Source organism: Epinephelus fuscoguttatus, linkage group LG23 (assembly GCF_011397635.1).
Source record: "Epinephelus fuscoguttatus linkage group LG23, E.fuscoguttatus.final_Chr_v1".
Taxonomy (NCBI): domain Eukaryota; kingdom Metazoa; phylum Chordata; class Actinopteri; order Perciformes; family Serranidae; genus Epinephelus; species Epinephelus fuscoguttatus.
The window spans coordinates 14,589,797-14,608,485 of record NC_064774.1 but is presented as its reverse complement, the minus strand read 5'-3'; the positions used below and the strand labels follow the sequence as shown (position 1 = coordinate 14,608,485).

Here is an 18,689-nt window from a genome sequence, read left to right as displayed (position 1 = left end):
GTGTTGCCTCTATTACTTTTTCTACTGTTCAGTATTTTGCAAATGAGACAATATAAATAAAGTTTATTCAAAATCACAGACTGGTCCACACACATAATAAAAAAAGACATATACCATCTCCCAAACCATCCATCCTTTATACTGAGCCATAATGTTTCTCTCTTGCACACCACAGTGGCTGGTCAGCGCTGTGTGTAAATCCTAAACGCGGCCTGTGGCGCCCTCCAGCGGGCAGTGGCGGAACTACAAATCTTCACCTGTAAAAAAAAGAAGAGGAAGGGAAAAAAAAAAGATGGATGCAGCAATCCAGAAATAGCTCACCAAAAAAAAGCGCACCGTGCGTCAAAGTCCAGTTCCGGTTACATGACGCGTCTAACAGCTTTCTCATGGTCACAGTGTGAGAGGATTGTGATATTTCTGATGAATATGCCTCACTTGATGAATTCAATTAGCATTTTAAGACCCTCAGCTGCTTGCTCCCACCTTAGAGTGCTGTATAGAAGTATTTATGTAATGGAGGATCAGACTTTATGATTCCTTTATAATGTGTGTATGATATTTTAAGAGTTAAGGTTTTTATAATGTGAATAATAGTCATTTTGTAGGCGTCAATATTGCTGCTTTATGGAGTTTTTAGACTTTGTGGCTTCACTATAATATTCCTGAAGGGATTTAAGACGCATGTACTGTATTATTTTAAATGTTCTTTTGTTATTTTTCTAACTTACTGACAAAACTCCCATTTTTCATAATATGATTTGGTGTGTGTGTGTGTCAGAGTCGGGGAGGCGGGGGGAGGGGGGCACACACACACAGTGTCTCTGCTGTGACTGTGTATCACTTCAGATGCTCAGACAGAATTAAAAATGCGCTCCTCCGCCTTGTCACCAGTGTTGTGCGCATTTTCTTGACAAGCCCGTGTTCCCACAGCATGGTGCTCGGACTCAGAGGCTCGAGCACTGTCTCCATACATAACCATTAAATTAAACTCTCTCGGACGCCTAATTAGGCAGCAGACCACACGCAGCGGCGCGCAGCACCTGTTCCCACCTTCACAGAGAAGGTAAGTTTCCTTTTTGCAAGCGGAATTTACGTTTTAGGAAACCAAAAAAAAAAAGAAGAAGAAGAAGTGCGAGTTGTTGTCATGCTTTTAAAAAATAGACTCCGTGAAGTGAGAATGCAACGGGAGTTCCTGCAGAGTTGGCACATGCAGGGCTGCCTGCAGGCAACACTGTATCTGTATTAATATTTTCTCCTCCCTTTGAAGGTCTCTTTCAATTCTCAAGTTCAAAGCGCGTTGGCGTTTGTTGTTTAACGTAGTTTCCGGTCGGCAGGGGACGTCTTGGTAAACAATGCTGCACGGTGATTCATGCATATGTGTCCCCTTGACTTCCAAGCTCTGCCAATTAATCAATTAGCGATCAGGGCTGTAGTTGTGTGTTGCTCAGTGCAGCAGTGATGTCATTATCTCGCAGTGGAGCCAAAGCAGTGAGTTAATTTAAAGTTTCCAGCCTCCAGGAAGGAGACATGAGGGGTTTTCTGATTGTTTCACGCTGGCATTGAAGACACAAAGTGTAGGTGTTGAGAAAATTCAAATTACTGCCAGCCACAGGTTTGTGCTGGAGCTGTCAGAGGAGCTGTTGTTCTCGCTGTCTGGCTTTCTTTTTCATTTCACTGATGACTTTTGGAGACACCTCCGTGCCGTGCCGTGTCCAGAGAAGACAAAAGCCTTAAAGTTTGATGCTTTGCACACTGCAGCAGAAGTTCAGTTTGGTTTCTCATCCAGCTGCTGCTTTAGATGTTAACTAATGGCATTTATGCACCTTCCCCAGCCAAAACAATGCTCAATTAGCCACTCAGACTTTTCATTTTGGAGTATTTTGATCTCTTGTCTCCCCTCTGAGGGCAAAGTGAGTGTAATCTCACACCATTGGACTGTTACATAACTTTAAAACTGAAGTGCCATCCTGCCTGCGTAGGAGTGGATGTGATGTTCCCAGTTCCTTGCTGTTGTTTTGCTCGTTAATTCTGAGAGGCACATTACTGTAAGTGGCGTTTTGTGACTTAACATGACTGCTGATTTTTGGGGGGGGTTTATGCAGATGAGGCCCCGAGCAGGACTGATTGCTGTGATTATGTAGCCCTACCTACGTGAAGTCTGTGATTGTTGAATGTGGAATGATATGTTAATTTCCAAGGTGGCATGACCAAATGTGTGTATGTATTTGTGTGTGTGTGTGTGTGTAGAGGGGGCTGAGCTCGGCCCTGTGTTGTGTAGGAGGGGTGTGATCGCAGTGTGCCCGAGCATGACGCTCAGAGCTGTTGGACAGAGTTCAGTCCTTTGCTGAGCAGTCTGTCCTCTGCGCTGGAAGTGGTGCACAGACAGACACGTTACAGTAACCTGACTCATGTTTGTGTATATGGCAGGCTTCCCCCATCACTGCTTAGGAATTGTGTCATCATCATCAGCAGCAGCAGCAGCAGCAGCATGCAGCACAACACACAGGGACAAGCGATGAAAATGAGTTCCAGTCCTGAGGCAAGTGTCCACCATTTTGAAAAAATCTGGCAGCTACTCGGGTAAAATGTTGGCGGGCGTGCAAGAAGAACTCCTGACTGTGAAGTGTTTCAGTTGTTTTTCAGTTCTGATGGTAGCTGCACTTTACCCACATACATCCAGGGGAGGGATTTTGATTTTAAAAGGTGGAGGAGGGGACACAGGAAGTGTAGACACTACACTACAGGCTGAAATTTCACACAGACACGCACTATCAGCAACAACAAAAAAAACTTTTACTTAAAGGTCCAGTGTGTAGGATTCAGGGGGACATATTGGCAGAAATGGAATATAATGAAATAAGTGTGTTTTCTTTAGTGTATAATCACCTGAAAATAAGAATCATTGTGTTTTTGTTACCTTAGAATGAGACGTTTATATCTACATAGCTGGTCCTCGTCTACAGAGATCACCATGTTGCACCGCCATGTTTCTACAGTAGGTCACAAACACTGGCTCTACATATAGATAGATAGTTAGCAGCCCCTCCGTGACAAGCTGCATCGGAAAAACAGATTTTTTTTTTTACGTGAAAACTGTTTTATGCAGTGTTTTTAGTAGTTTAAATCACCTGGCCTGTTTGCTTTGGAGAGGAAGAGACTTCTGTGGATTATTCGGCTCCTGGTAAAAACTTCAGCAAGTGGCCCATCTTCAACATGCCGACCATCGTCAGAGAAACCCTGATTTTTTTTTGTCATGAAATTGCTTTACTCAGTGTTTTTACTGGTTCCAATCAGTAGGTGTATTTGTTTTAGAGAGGAGGACACCTCTGCAGATCATTCAGCTCCCAGTTAAAACATCCTGAACATCTGGATCTTAAGTTATCAGAGGAAAAAGGTGAGCACACGATAGCAGGTTTTGGACAAGCAGCCTGTCTGCAACATGCTTAACAGCATAGGAGAAACACTGATTTGTAACATGAAACTGTTAAATACTGTTTTGGAGAGGAAGAGACCTCTAATAATAATTCAGCTCCTGGTTATAAAAATTCCTGAACAATGTTGTTTGCAGTTGTGGGTTCAGTGCTTTGCTCAAGGGCACCTCAGCAGTGCCCAGAAGGCGAACTGGCACCTCTCCAGCTACCAGTCCACGTCCCATATTTGGTTTGGAAGGGGTCTTGAGGTGGCGACTGTCTGGTTCCCAACCCTACGGACTGAGCCCCATTGCACCTGAAGACTTAAGTGTTTCTTTTTTTTTATCTCTTTTATACTTCTGGATATATATATCAAAAGTAACATTTCAGCTCCTTTAAATCCTATGGAGCAAAAGATTTCAAAATGCTTCTCCTCTTACATGTGTAAGCTAGACACACCACGCTCCCTTCTGCACAGTGATATGGGTGGTGGGTGTAGATCAGTGCAAAGAAAATCAAGAAAATTGTTCCTACATGAAGCTGCTCACAACAAGGTCTGTGGACTATCTTCAGTAACCAGGTCATGATTTCTGGAAAGAGACATTGCTGTTGAGTTTTTTGCAAGCCACAAGCCAAGTGCCATCTAGTTCCATTATACTGGAGAGAAGGCAGACATCTCTACGGCTGATATCTTCAGCACTCTGCAGCTCACACCAAAACAATCTAGACTGATAAACAGCACTACAGGTAAGACAAAAAATAAGTTTGGGTGAACTGTCCCTTTAATACAACACAGATAGGACATGATATCACAACTATAGATTTGATCCAAGCCATAGACAGCTCCATATATATCAAAATGCACTGCACCATTGATGAAGTGATACTTAAGTGTATAAACTTAAAGGTACACTGTGCAGGATTTTCCGATATATAGAAGTAATCCCTCTCAATCATCACTTGTGACTCACTGGAAGTGTGTGGCGGTGTATTTATCTGCAGAGACTCCGCCCTCTGCCTGTATTCTCTTCTTTCTTTCTGTGTTCGGGACGTTTATGGGCGTGTACCCCCACAGTGCTCAGGTGAGGTCGGGGCTCAAAAACAAATGTGTAGCGACCATAAGCAGCAGGCATCTGAGAGAGACAGTGCCAGTGAGACAATGGGCTGTTAAGACACAGTTTTAGTGTTTATTTTTTCATATTACTATTAAGTTATTTACCCAAAATAAAATATGTTACGGCTGCAAACTGTTCAAATTTGACTCCTGCTCTTCTTAAACTCACATATCGGTATTTGTCAGGGAATATAACATATATTACAATATAAATAACAAGTTTGTTGTGTCTAACACTTAACTTTAGAGTGGGTAAATAGCCCAAAAATTACACTAACACATGGTTTAAACAGTTTATTTGTACTGTAAAACTGACTCAAACTGGGTCCATTTTTTAACCCAATGAGTTTTAGTGTGTACATTTAAACTGTAGAGGAAAAAACAGACTCCTTGACTTTGTTACAGCGCTCATTAGCTCCCCCAAATGTTCCTCCAGCTCACTGTAGGTGGTTTGTGTTTTCTGCTTAGCTTTTTAGCATTCTCCAAACATCAACACTTTGGGTATGACTAAATCAAGTGTGTGTTTGTAGTCAAAATTCACTCAAAACACTTACGTGTCATGGAGAACAAGCAGAGGAATATTTTTCTAAGGATTATATTTGTATTTCTTCAGGCGAGTCTGGTGGATAAATGCCCCAACACTGACAATATAACGTCCAACATAATGATCTTAAAGAGTAAGGTAGTCCCTCCTTGACAGAATAACTCCTAAAATGTGTCAGCTGACTCAAAAGAACACACCTGATTGGCCAAACCCAACACACCTGAGCTTTGTTTTGACTGTCACTGTCAGATGTGCGTCTCTGAAAAGCTTTGAGACAGCTGTAAACATTCAGAAGGATTCAATAAAGGAGGAGAGCTTGAAAAGGAAGAGGTCTAACTTGGCACCCTCCCTCCCCGTCCGCTTCAGACAGTACAGTATTAATGCAGGCTTTTGTCCTCTTGTGGTCACTCTAACACAATCTGAAAATGGAGGATGAAAGTGATCCCTCATTGTCATTGTCAAGACCGCGCTCGGGAGATTCATACGCGGGTGGAGGAAGCCTCGAGAGGCTTGGGAGATGAAATAATGTGCAGATGTTGGCGGTTAGACGGATGCACAATACGGGTAAAGCCTTTTGAGACAAATAAGAGCCCAAAATATTTCTGGTATGTTCATCAATTGTCCTGTCACGTGTTATCAGCATGTTCTGGGGGTGAAAGCATCTTTGGTTTTTAAGGGATCTTGCCTGCTTTAAAAGAATAAACCCTTAACTTTAAGGGTGTTAAACTAAGTCTGGAAATGTAGTGAAATAAGCACAAAAATCTCGGACGCCATGTGCTGCCCCGGATTCTGTAAAATATCTACTTAAACATCCCCTACAAACTTTAAAACACTCCGTTTTTATGTTACTCACACTCACTTATGGAAAACTTCTGCCATTACCTAACAGTCCTCTACCAAAATAACATTTTGCATGAAGAGCTCCTCATGCCGACCCGTCATTAGTCACGCTGTGAATCACACAGTCACCCAGAGGTCAAAACACATCAGGAAAGGCAGAATATGTGACGTTAAAAAACATTTAACAGTTTAACAGTTAATTATTTTTAGGCTTTAACTCGAGTCCTGAGAATTTTCCTCTTAAAAATGTGAATGTTTCGAAGCAAGCGAGGCCGGTCTTCATCATCCACTCTTGTTTTTATTCAAATACGTGTGAAAGTCTGCCAGCATGGTGAGATTATTGCAGTTGTTTGGTCTTTTGAGGAGTGACAGTAACAAGTGACAGCATCTTGGAGAAAAGTTGCTCTTTTTCTCAGTTTTCACAGAAGACAAGTGGAAGGATTGGAGCTAGATTGTTATTCTGGCGAGTTTCCCCGGCTTATTATGAGATTTCCAAACTCAGATTGGATGACCTGTTCAGATGGACGCATTTGGCGTTTGCGAGCCAAGTGCAGCCTTCACAGAGAAGCTCGAAACATGGTGAGAAGAACTGAACTCACTGATGAATATTCATGAGTCAGTGCCTAATTAAATAATCAACAAACTTTATTCAGTCACCGATCAAACCTGGCCATCATGAACCTGAAGTCCAGCCCAGCAGGTCTTTTCAGGGGCTGATGGGACCTCTCCTCTTCCTCAGTCTCCTGATAGGTTTGTTGCACCTGTTGGGGCGCGACAATTTGTAATGAAAACTGACCATAAATTTTAATTTAAAGGTCCAGTGTGTAGGATTTTCATTTCTTAGAATGAGCTGTTTACATCTACATAGTCAGTGGGTCATCGTCTGTGGAGATCCCCATGTTGCACCACCGTGTTTCTTCTTAGCGTTGAAAATAACACTCATTTTTTTTAAATGTGAAACTGCTTTATTCAGTGCGTTTACTGGTTTATATCACTGGGTCTGTTTTAGAGAGGAAGAGACCTCTGCAGATCATTCATCTCCCGTAAAAAAAAAAAAAACCTGAACATCTTGGGCCGGCCGCACAAAACACCTTAGGTTAACATTTTCCTTAAAGTCCTAGTTAAGATTTCCTCATATCTTTCTGAATGCCCTGCAGGTGGAGTTTATATTATACCTTGTTGCATGCACTTTATCTTTTACTATTTATTACTTTTCATATTTCCGTCCTGACTCTGAGTGTTCTTAGCACAATAGTTCCTATATTCCCAGACTGTGTGCAGGTGTACAAATGGCAAATAAAGTGTTCTTATCTCTTATCATAATAAAATCAATTGCACAAAACACCCTTAAGTCTTCTCCTTAAGGTGTCCTTCAAATGTTCTCCTAATTATTAATGGTTTTCTCCTTGTCTTGGTCTTATATTTAAGGAATCCCTAGACTGTTGCACAAAAGACCTTAGCAACCAAAGCAAGATTAAAAAAAAAAACAATCAAACTTAAAGTACCTCTGACTCTATCTTAACTGCAACATGACCAATTTTATGGTGATAAATTAAAAAAAAAACACAACCCGAGAAGAGTGTTCTGCAACCAGGAGAGCCCACTGGATACACATTTGATTTTACACTACAGATTTGATTAGATTTATTAAAATAAATTAAAAATTAATTCTTAAGTGTCATACTTAGGCAGAAAACTTAAGGTTTTTTGTGCTGCCAGTCCCTGGATCTTAAATTACCAGAGAAAAAAGGTTGAGCACACATCAGCAGCTATTTGGCTAATGTCCTGTCTCCAACATGCCAAACAATGTTCGAGAAACACTGATTTGTAATGTGAAACTGCCTTATTCAGTACTTTCACCCGTTTAAATCATCAGGTCCATTTGTTTTGGCATTGAAGAGCCCTCTGTGGATAATTCGGCTCCCAGTAAAAACCTCCCAAACACTTGGATCAGAAATAAAGTGAGTACACAGTAAGTTATTAGAGAAAGAACCTGAGCACAGATTAGCAGGTGCTAGGCTAGTGGCTCACCTGCAATGTGCCAAACAAGGTGAAACACTGATTTGTAATGTGAAACTGCTTCATACAATGTTTATAGCAGTTGTAATCTCCTGGTCAGTTTCTTTTGGAGAGGAAGAGACTTTTGCGGATGATTTGGCTCCTGATAATAACCACCTAAACAATGAACATTGAAGGAATTCTCACCGGGAGAAATTTCAGCCAATTGCCATCTGCAATTCTTACCATAAGACGCCACTAAATCCCCCATATTATCTCACCAATTTAAAAAGTAAAGCATATTTTTGTTAATTTAAGACACTGGTTTTCAAACTTTTTGTGCCCAAGGGCGAGCCAAACTCTGAAGGCACACCTGTATTTATATCTGTCCACAATAGCTTCTATTACATAGGACAAAAAAAAAGTTATCCTCTCTCACACTGGCTGCCAATCAGGGCTTTTGATGTGTCACACACTTATAATTTCCATGCGCAAATGGCGTCAAATAGGTTCCCCTTTATGGGATTTAATTTGAATTCAATTAAATTACATTTTTTAAGCCACAGTTTGTGTCTTTATTTGGAAAGAGGTGTGCACAACATACTGATACAGTCAATAAAAAATCTGTTCATAAGTTTTTGTGCAGGACCAGTTGAATTTTGCAATAATAATGTGTGGTTATCACAACACCACATGGCACACCCCACCATTTGAGAACCACTGCTCTAAGACAACCATTTTCCCATTTTAATGCCCTTAATTTTAGTATTAAGAATTAAAACTATTTAAAAACTAAAATGGCACTAACATGCCTGCAGAAATAGAGTAATATACCCTATAAACCTAAATATCTGTGAGAAATACCACTGGTTTCCTTAACTTGTGTATTTTATTATCTGCAGTGATGTATTGTGGCCACCTGGGGGCAGCAGCAACACGCTGTACACACAACAGTGACATATCACTTACTAAGTCACTATGTCAAACTACAGTTGCTTGTTTACACATTTAATAATTATGTAGCTCATTATCGATCATTTGGAGTCGTGTTTTTGCCAACTGGCGAATGTAAGTTTAATATTTCCTCTGTTTAACCTTTGTGTTTGGTCTCTACTAACTCCTGAAAGAAAGTAGCTGCTACATTAACGTTAGCCTCTAAATGCCCTGCTATGTGTTCGCTAGCTTGTTGCTAACTAGCCGTTAGCCTGCCGTTTGGTGTCGGGCAGGAGGTGGCATACAAAGGGTTTTTAGAGCTTGTTTTGCTTAACATAAGCTCTAATGGGATTTGTATTAGTGAACCAAAAAAGTGAATTTATTGGCTGGAATTTGGAAAACCAACCTGCGAAGTAAAAGCGTGTTAAACAATGCTAACACCTAGCAAAGCTTAATTAGCTAATGCTAACTGCGTCAGTTAATTGTGTGTAGGCTAGCGACCCCTTCCGTCATTAGGCAGGCAGGTAGGCATTTGACGGATTATTAATATAAAAACGAGGATTATAGCAAGATGAGTAGTTTTTTTGTGATTGTAGCATATTGCAAACTATTTTAAAAGTTGTGGTGGGGTATAACTAAGTACATTTACTCAAGTACTACACTGGTGAAGTAATGCTAATGTTATTTGAATCCTATTTAAGTGAGTAAGTTAGTTTCATTGTATGCTAACATTACTTTATGACGTCACCCTTACTCCATGAGCTACATTGTGGTGGCAAATATTGTAGTTTTTATTTAGCTACATGTATTTATTTCATTTCATATATTTATTTATAATGACAATGCACATTAATCAGCATTACTGTTCAGCATTTCTTCTAATTTTTAACTGTAGTCTTTGGGGAGATGTTTTGAAACCAGAGCAACAGGAAACAGCAAAACAGTAATACAATAATACCCAGTATATGTCAGCTAATAAAATATGGTGTATTACTATAGGTTAAGCTACCCAGCTGTATATGAAATGATTAAATTTAGCCCCACCTTTACCAGTTTCAACATTAAAGTGATGTACAGATGCATCACTAATTATAATCCAGTATATATGATTCTAAAACCATGCATGATGAATACTTTAACTTTTGATACTTGCTTTCAGACTTTTACTTAGGTAGAGTTATGAACACAGGACATGTAGCAGAGTATTTCAGTACTGTAGTTTTGATACTTTGACTTCTTTAAATAAAACATCTGAGTACTTTTTAAAGGTTTCTAAGATTTTGTTGAGAAAAAATGAGACAGGTGCAGCTCAGTTTCACTCCCAACTAGTCAAATACCACCGCTTCATCAGTGGGCCTTGGCGACAGATGCACAGAGGCACCCTCAGTGGCGGCAAAAACAGACCCACTGTTTGTTTTTGGCTGTTTGGCTGTTTGTTTCCCATGTGAAATCAAAAGTCATTTCACTTGTTTTAATAACAATGTAGTGTGATAGTTTGTATAGTATTTCACATGATGTATGTCACATGACATCGCATTACATTAGTAACAACTGTGCTTATTTTTAGGTAAACCATGATGTTTTTTCTAAACTCTAACCATGTGCTTTTGTTGCCTTAACTTAAAGAAGTCAGTCTAAAAATGAATTGTTTACCAACAGTATGGGTTTATTTTGAAAAAGACTGCATTTAATGAGGAGAAACTGTACATTTCCTATGAAAGACACAATGCATATAAGTCATGTAAATTGACCAAATTGATTCGCCATCCCTGATTGTCCAAAACTGCCACAGAAGGGTACCTAGCTGATTATATGTTGACGTGTAGACAGAGGCGTAAGGTCATTACACCGGGCCCCAGTGTACGCTCTTATGACGGGCCCTACTAAGACACGCTAGTTATTTGTTTTACACCTTGACTAGCTACCATAAATTTGTTATTATCACATGATTAAATACAGACTTGACATTGGGTAACACCAACATACATATTACCCAGAATCATCGTTGAATATATATGAAAAAAATACAGAAATAAGTTAATATTCATTTATTGTATAGGTTTTTTTAATTGTTTATTTATAGTTTATGTGGAGTAAGTTTATATTTTATTTTTATATTGTAGGACCTCTGACCAAGTGTCTGTATTTGACGATTTGGGATGAGAATGTGTTGGTGAATAGTAGAATCTGTATTTTAGTTTCGATAACGTAATATTTTTGTGATTTGCTCATTGTGTGTGGGCCCCTGGATGCAACAGCAGCCCATTATTTTGCTCCTTAGCATCTCCAACAAAAGAGGGGTATTCTGTGAATGATTTTATGTATACAGAGTGTTCAGTCAAAGCAACAGGGCGATTCAGAGTAGTTGTAGTTTATTGCAGTGTCACCCTGCAGAGACAAATCAAGGAAAGACCCTGTAGACCATTCATGGAGAAATATGAGACCATTTAAAGATTTTATGACATCATGATGGATACGCTACAGCTCTCTCTTTTGTCTTCTACACACAAACACACACTACTGGTCTGACAGAAGTATTTGTGATAAAGCCCCTTCTGAATCACCACACTAGTTAACTGATAAGCCTCTAAAATTATGAATATTCACAGTTATGCTAACAGGCCTTCTTCTCTCCCACAGTCCCAGTGTTACTTCTGACTCACACTAATGTCTTTGTACGGCTTCATCACATACGCTCGGTAACACACAGCGTTCGGTCCCTTGTCACCGGCCCTGAGTGCCATCACTACGGCGCTTTTGCAGCAGGCATCAAAACGGACACCTGTCTTCAGTCAGCAGGCCCCCGTGCCCACTGTTGCCCCCTGTGGATACTTATAGCCCACCGCAATTATGTTGTTCCATTAGTCATCCTACGCATGCACTGATGGGCTGCTGGCTATACTTAGCCATCGTCATGGTCACTCTTGTGCAGAATGAGAGATTTTACAGTCTGACGCTTGTGGTTGGCGTCAAACCTGATGAATAGAGATGAATAATAAGTACACAGTTGTTGTCATGAGTTTGTTTCTGAGCAGGCAGCCACTGCTCATTTATATGGGCTCAACTATTGTTTGTTATGATAGAGAAAGTTGCTTCATGAGGTGAAACAGGTATGTGTCTACCTGTAAAGAGAGATTAAGTATTTGAACTGTGTGGCATCTCTGCAGGTTGCCTAGCATCCCCACAGTGACGTCAAAACTCTGAGGAAAATCTATTGGAGTCAATGGGATGAGCACAGCAATTCACACTGTAACCCATTATATCTTTGTTGTTTCACCTTTTACTGAAAAATCTTTCCACCAGATTGAAAAACACACATTACTTGATGTTGCCCGTCATTGTTTATGGTACTGTGTGTGTTTGTTTTTATTGTAATTGGTCTACAGAGACCACAGATCTGTCTCAAGCCCCTGTTTGGTCCATCAAGATACATAAACTAACCGGGCTGACCAGACTGCAATTATAACCACATCAGCTCCTAATGGCTCTGATTATTATTCTGGCTGGACCTAATGATACAGTCTTTCAGCTAGGTAAATATTTGCCAAATTAGGACTTGACCACATGCTGTAATGCTTTGCAGTTTGCCTCAGTGATTTACATTCATGCTAATGTTAGTCATCTAACGTTAATTAGCTAGCACACATTTCAGTCATTACAACAGTTAAGCTTGAGAGGCGGTAACATTTGCTATCACTCACAGACACCACAGCTCCCTGTCTGTTTCTTTTACACCTTCACCAGGATTATTTCTTACAGTCCAAATTAGTGTAGGGTGACTCAGCAGATATTGCTGGGTGACGTTAGCTAAATAAAGTGCAAATGCTAATTTAGTTCACTGATAAACAAAAGCAACAAGTATTGAAGGTCCAGATTGATAATAATTTGGCAATCAGCGCCTCCTCCTGACAGTAATAGGAAATGTTATGTAATGTTGGCTCTTCTGAATATTGTAAGATATCATTAACAGTGTAATGGTTAGTTATTGATAATTAAATACATGTACCCGCTAACAGCAGGTAGTGTTAGCTATCATGGATCCAACTGGGGCTTGAGATGCAGCTGCGAGACAGAGCCATGATCTGTTTTTTTTTTTTTTTAATTTAGTGGAAGGATTTTTCAGTCAAAGGTGAAACAACAAAGATATGATATGTTAGAGTGTGATTTGCGGTGCCCGCCCCATTAACTTCAATAGAACTGACACCATACTCTGGCACCAATGCAAAATTGAGCACTGTCACTGATGTCATGTCTTGTCCATCTTTTATATTTTCCTTGCAAAACTCCAGGGAGTAACTGCACCTAGCTGTTGTTCGGTACAGTTATACTGTAGCATGTAGCTCCCAGTGAAATTACAAATTGTCAGTTTTACGTTTCTGATGAGATACAACATGCAGTTTGATATTAAAGTAGTCTTAGTTGGTAGATTTATTTCCATGTTAATGAAGGAGTTTTGCCACCAGGTATCAAAATATCACGCTGCCATTTTTAAGTTGCTTCTTTTCTTCCAAAAGACTGTTAATCAAATTACATTTCCATTTCAGTATAATCATAGTGTTAAACATTGTAAATGGGCGGCCGAAAAATGAGTCTTAAAGGAATACTTCACCCACAGAATGACCATTTGTGTATCAAATTAGTTTTTCCTCACAATCCTGCACAATGAACGGAAGTGTTTTAAATATTAAGCATTTGTGAAAATGCTTAATATTTAGGAAGTATTGAGCATACGACTGGATAAATGAAACTTAGAATACATTACACCAGTTATATGAGAGTTGTAAATGCATATTTGACTAGGCTGTTCCCAGTACCAGTTTTCTGGGCATCAAAGCCTCTGTGAGAAAATCTGCGATTAATCGAAGCTTCAACAGAAGGGGCGGAGGACAGGGAAAAGATAGATGACAGCATGAGTCCTATTTGAACTTAAAATAACTTGACATTTAGCCACTTTTTTTAGCATGTAGGTTACAGTAATATCAGCCACAAAAAGCAAGAAAAAAGAATACAATGAAAGACTGCTAAGTTTTCAGGTGATTTGTCAAGGTCGTTGTAGATTTGTACTATGATGCCAATTTCGTTTGGCATAGCTGGCACTCAAATTTTTGGGGGTCATCTTCACAAATTTTAAAGCTATCCCCAACGCTTGACTTTTTTGCCCTCTTTCTAAAGCATCTGTAAACCTGTCGTGTGGTTAAAGATAGATTCTAGAAAAAGTAGTTGCAAACCAGTTAGTGACAGCGTTGAACAGTTACAATATCTTAGGTAAATTTCAGTCCGGTTATCGTCAGTTACATTCCACAGAAACTGCTCTTCTCAGGGTCTCCAATGACATCATGATGGCCTCCGATGCTGGTAAATCCACTATCCTGGGCCTGCTTGATCTCAGTGCAGCCTTTGACCCTGTTGATCACCACATCCTTTTAGACAGGCTAAGAGACGGGGTAGGAATCTCAGGGACCGCCCTTCATTGGTTTAAATCCTATCTGTCTGATCGATCCTTTTCTGTGGCTGTTGGCCCCCATAAATCAGAGTTTGCCCCCCCTTTCTTGTGGGGTGCCCCAAGGTTCAGTGCTTGGGCCTATTCTCTTTACACTATACATGCTCCCTCTCAGAGATGTCAGCAATTTTGAAGGTATCTCATACCATATGTATGCAGATGACCTCCAGTTATATTTTTCTTTTAACCCTGATAGGACCGATGGAATTGACTCACTGTACGATAGTATGAATGTAATTAAGGACTGGATGTCTTCTAACTCCCTTCAGTTGAACACAGCTAAAACTGAGATTTTAATTATTGCACCTGACGCCTCAGCATCTAAAGTGGCCAGCTGCTTAGGGTCCCTCAGTGCAAATGTGCGCCCCAAGTTGAGAAACCTTGGGGTCACATTTGATCAGGCCATGCTCTTCGATGACCACATCAAAACTGTCAATCACTCCTGCTTTTTCCACCTCAAAAACATTTCCAAACTCAGATCCATGTTAACTTATTCCAAGCTAGAAATGATCATCCATGCTTTTATTTCCTCACGTCTGGATTACTGTAATTCTCTTTTCACCTGTCTCAATAAAACTTCATTAGACCGCCTCCAACTAGTCCAGAACGCTGCCGCCAGGCTTCTGTCCAGATCTCATAAGTTCACTCACATCACTCCAGTCCTGGCATCCTTGCACTGGCTCCCTGTTAATTTCAGGATCCAGCACAAGTTTCTAATCATCACTTACAGAGCCCTCCATGGTCAAGCACCTGCATACTTGACGGATCTGGTGTCCTTTCACTGTCCTGTCAGGTCACTGCGGTCCGCTGAAGGCCACCTACTTACTGTCCCACACACAAGATTGAAGACGCAAGGTGATAGAGCCTTTAAGGCTGTTGCACCGATATGGTGGAAGGCACTACCTCATGAGTTGAGAGTGGCCTCTTCCATGGACATTTTTAAAAAGCAGTTAAAAACACGTGTTTAGGCATGCGTTCCATTAATTGTCCATTGTATCATCTCTGTATTTCGCTGCACTTTACTTTTTATTTGTTGTTGTGTATGTTGCATTGTTTCTGTTATTGTATTTTTTGTATTTTATCTTGTGAAGCACTTTGTGAGTTCTCTCTGAGAAGTGCTATATAAATAAAATTTACTTACTTACTTACTTAAAGTATCTCAGTTTCAGTAGTGCTGGACCGCTAGTGGCTGACATAGATGAGAGCGAGTCAAAGTCACAAATATATCCCTAAGTTTAAATGCCCTTATCTGAGAATAACTAGTAATAATATATATATATATATGTAAATGGAGCATTCGAATACTGATTTGGAAGTTGATTACCATAGCAACGATCGAAGCTTCAAAGCATTCGGGTCAGCCCTTGTTTGGTAAGTTTTGCTGTTGCTGAAGGCGGAACAATCTTACTCAAGTTTATTAAGACTTTTCTTAGTTTTTGAATCCTTTTCTTTCTTTACGAGTCCAACATAACACAAGGCGAATAACTCATAATAAATGTAAAATAAATGGGCATTTTGTTGTTGAAGTATACCTTAATAATACAACTTATAGATGACTGCAATTTTAAAAAGAAAACAGACATCAATTCTAAGTATTTTCAATGTAGGTTTAATATTTAATTGTGCATATATATAAAACGTCATTTATAAAACATGAAGGAGAACAGAAAATATTGGTAATCTCCTGAAACAACATTTGTGAATTATCACAGTTCTAATAAAAATCAATCTTATGGTCTTCACATTTAGATTGAATTAAATTGAAAAACAGCTGAGAGACTGATTTGGTTTCTTTTCTGCAAAAAGTACAACTGACGTCAACATTGGCAAAATGTGACACAAAAACAATAGTGAGGTTTATGTCCAGTCTGATTTTTAAATGTATTTTTAAAGCCTTGTCCTGTCGTGTTTGAATAGAGCCATTACAGAGATCAGTGTTAGAATACCATAAGGCCGCAACTTGAACAGATTACATTCATGAAAGGGCTAAAGAAATCCTCTTTGAGAAAACCCATTAAGTTACAGAAGCTAGTTGACCCAAGGCCAGCCAGGAGAGGTGGAAGGACTTTGGCTATTTATGATAAATAACTGTAAAACACAAAAACTGGCACATTTACTGAAGATTATTATTCAGTACCCTCATACCCACTACTGAGCAGCTTGTTGGGGTGCAGCTGTTATGGTTGAAAATGCACAAACTAATTTTCTTTTTAATAATATTCACAAATACTTAATTTTCTTTGCTATGGTGAAAAAATGGTCTCAGTAGCCTGTTGACAGTTTGCACAAAGTGTTGACAGTGTGTATGGACACTTTATTTTAGTGACTGCACTGCAAAAGTTTGAGTAAAGTTTGGGGTTTACTTCCCACTGGCAGTGTCTGTTGTTCCTTTCTGTCATAATTAGAGCTGAAGTGTCTGTGTGTGTGTTCTAGATTTTAAAAGTTATGGTTTTTTGACAGTTTGAATATGAATTGAATATGACTCATTTCCTTCAGTGTACCTGTGTGAGCAGGTTACTTCTAAGTTAAGTTTGCAGCCACAAAAGTAAAATAACGAAAATACACCCTGACAGTTGAAGTAAAAACTGTTGAAAAGCCGTGAGACTGTTGATTGTTTAAGGTAAATAGTGCTGTAAATAAGATGAAATTCAGAATACAAATTATAATAAACATATTAGAAAATCTATAAGTGAACAAAATAGTATAGGAAAAACAAATGTGTGAATTTACAGTGGCCGGATAGCTGCCTGCTCATCAAAATCTCCAGATGGAAATACCGTATGTAGGATGTGACAACGAGCAAAGTGCACGACATCGCTGTCTGTTTTCAGTATCACTATCATTACATGTTTGTTGGCTGGAGGTTACATCCACGGAGAAAAAAATGTTGTGAAGACTCTGCGTTGCACCTTGGATGATGAAGCAGAGGCTGGAGATGGTGTGTGTGACTGCATCAGCTCAGTGTCGAGGGGGCGGGAGATGTTGTGGAGGATTTGGTTTCCTCCTCGTCCTCCCTCTGCTGCTGTCTCGGGAGTCTCTGGAACTGTCTCTGGAATTATTTAGTTATGTTTTGCGTTGCTGTGAATAGCTGGTGAAATGTAATGAACAGTATGGATGATTTATCGTGGAGATATTTCCATTGTAGGTAAAATTGAGTTTGAGAATACATCAAGCGTAAACATCAGTAGCAGTTACTCTTATTATTTTGGATTAATGATCAGAAATAATCTTAGAGAGGCAGAAATATTAATTTCTCCTCTGGCTGAATTCTCAAGAGACCAAAATGCAGTGCAGCAAGGAGATGTGCTGTGTTTAGTGTAAAGGGCAGTTTTGTCTTCAGTGGACCCCTGCGCTCTTTTGCTCTTACTATCTCTATCATTAAGGCTACCTCCACCTACACACAAATACTTAGCTGAATACACGTTTACGTATGTGCATGTGGAGGCTGCTGAAAATAATTCTGGGAAATGTAGGAAATCACTAACTGGAGTGGAAGAAGAAGAGGTAAGCGAAAATCTAAACTGTAGGAATTTGTTGAACTTTACAGATTGAGTAATCTTAGAGGGTCTCCTTCCTTCAATGGGACAGTTCACCCCAAAATACTTGTAGTGCTACTTATCAGTCCAGATTGTTTTGATGTGAGTTGCCAAGTGTTTGAGATATCAGCTGTAGAGATGTCTGCCTTCTCTCGAATATAATGAAACTACATGGCACTCTGCTTGGGGTGCTTAGAGTGCGGAAAATAAATACACTAGGGCTTCCTCCTGAACGTAAGAGGTTTGAATCATAGTCGGAGACCCCTCAGTCAACTGATTCCTTCAAGTTGAGCAGTCAGAGACCCCTTAGTTAACTATGATCCCTTCAAGTCGAGCAGTCGGAGACCCCTCAGTCAACTGATTCCTTCAAGTTGAGCAGTCAGAGACCCCTTAGTTAACTATGATCCCTTCAAGTCAAGCAGTCGGAGACCCCTCAGTCAACTGATTCCTTCAGGTCGAGCAGTTGGAGACCCCTTAGTCGACTTTGATTCCTTCAAGTCGAGCAGTCGGAAACCCCTCAATCGACTTTGATCCCTTCAGGTTGAGCAGTTGGAGACCCCTTAGTCGACTTTGATTCCTTCAAGTCGAGCAGTCGGAAACCCCTCAATCGACTTTGATCCCTTCAAGTTGAGCAGTTGGAGACCCCTTAGTCGACTTTGATCCCTTCAAGTAGAGCAGTCAGAAACCCCTTAGTCGACTTTGATCCCTTCAAGTCGAGCAGTCAGGGAGACCCCTTAGTCAACTATGATTCCTTCAAGTTGAGCAGTCGGAAACCCCTCAATCAACTTGGATCCCTTCAAGTCGAACAGTTGGT

General features: G+C 40.0%; 1 protein-coding gene across 3 annotated transcripts in view; it reads left to right on the top strand.

Moving 5' to 3' along the window:
* Positions 1–838: 838 nt before the first annotated feature.
* The window catches only part of rin1b (Ras and Rab interactor 1b), a 54,888-nt gene continuing 37,037 nt past the window's right edge, over positions 839–18,689 (top strand). For 2 of the 3 annotated variants that reach the window (XM_049569277.1, XM_049569275.1), the window contains exon 1: positions 839–1,063. The gene's annotated coding sequence lies outside the window, so the exon portion shown is untranslated. Of the gene's footprint in view, positions 1,064–8,866; positions 8,975–18,689 lie in introns of those variants that run through there. The other variant, XM_049569276.1, reaches the window with a different exon arrangement.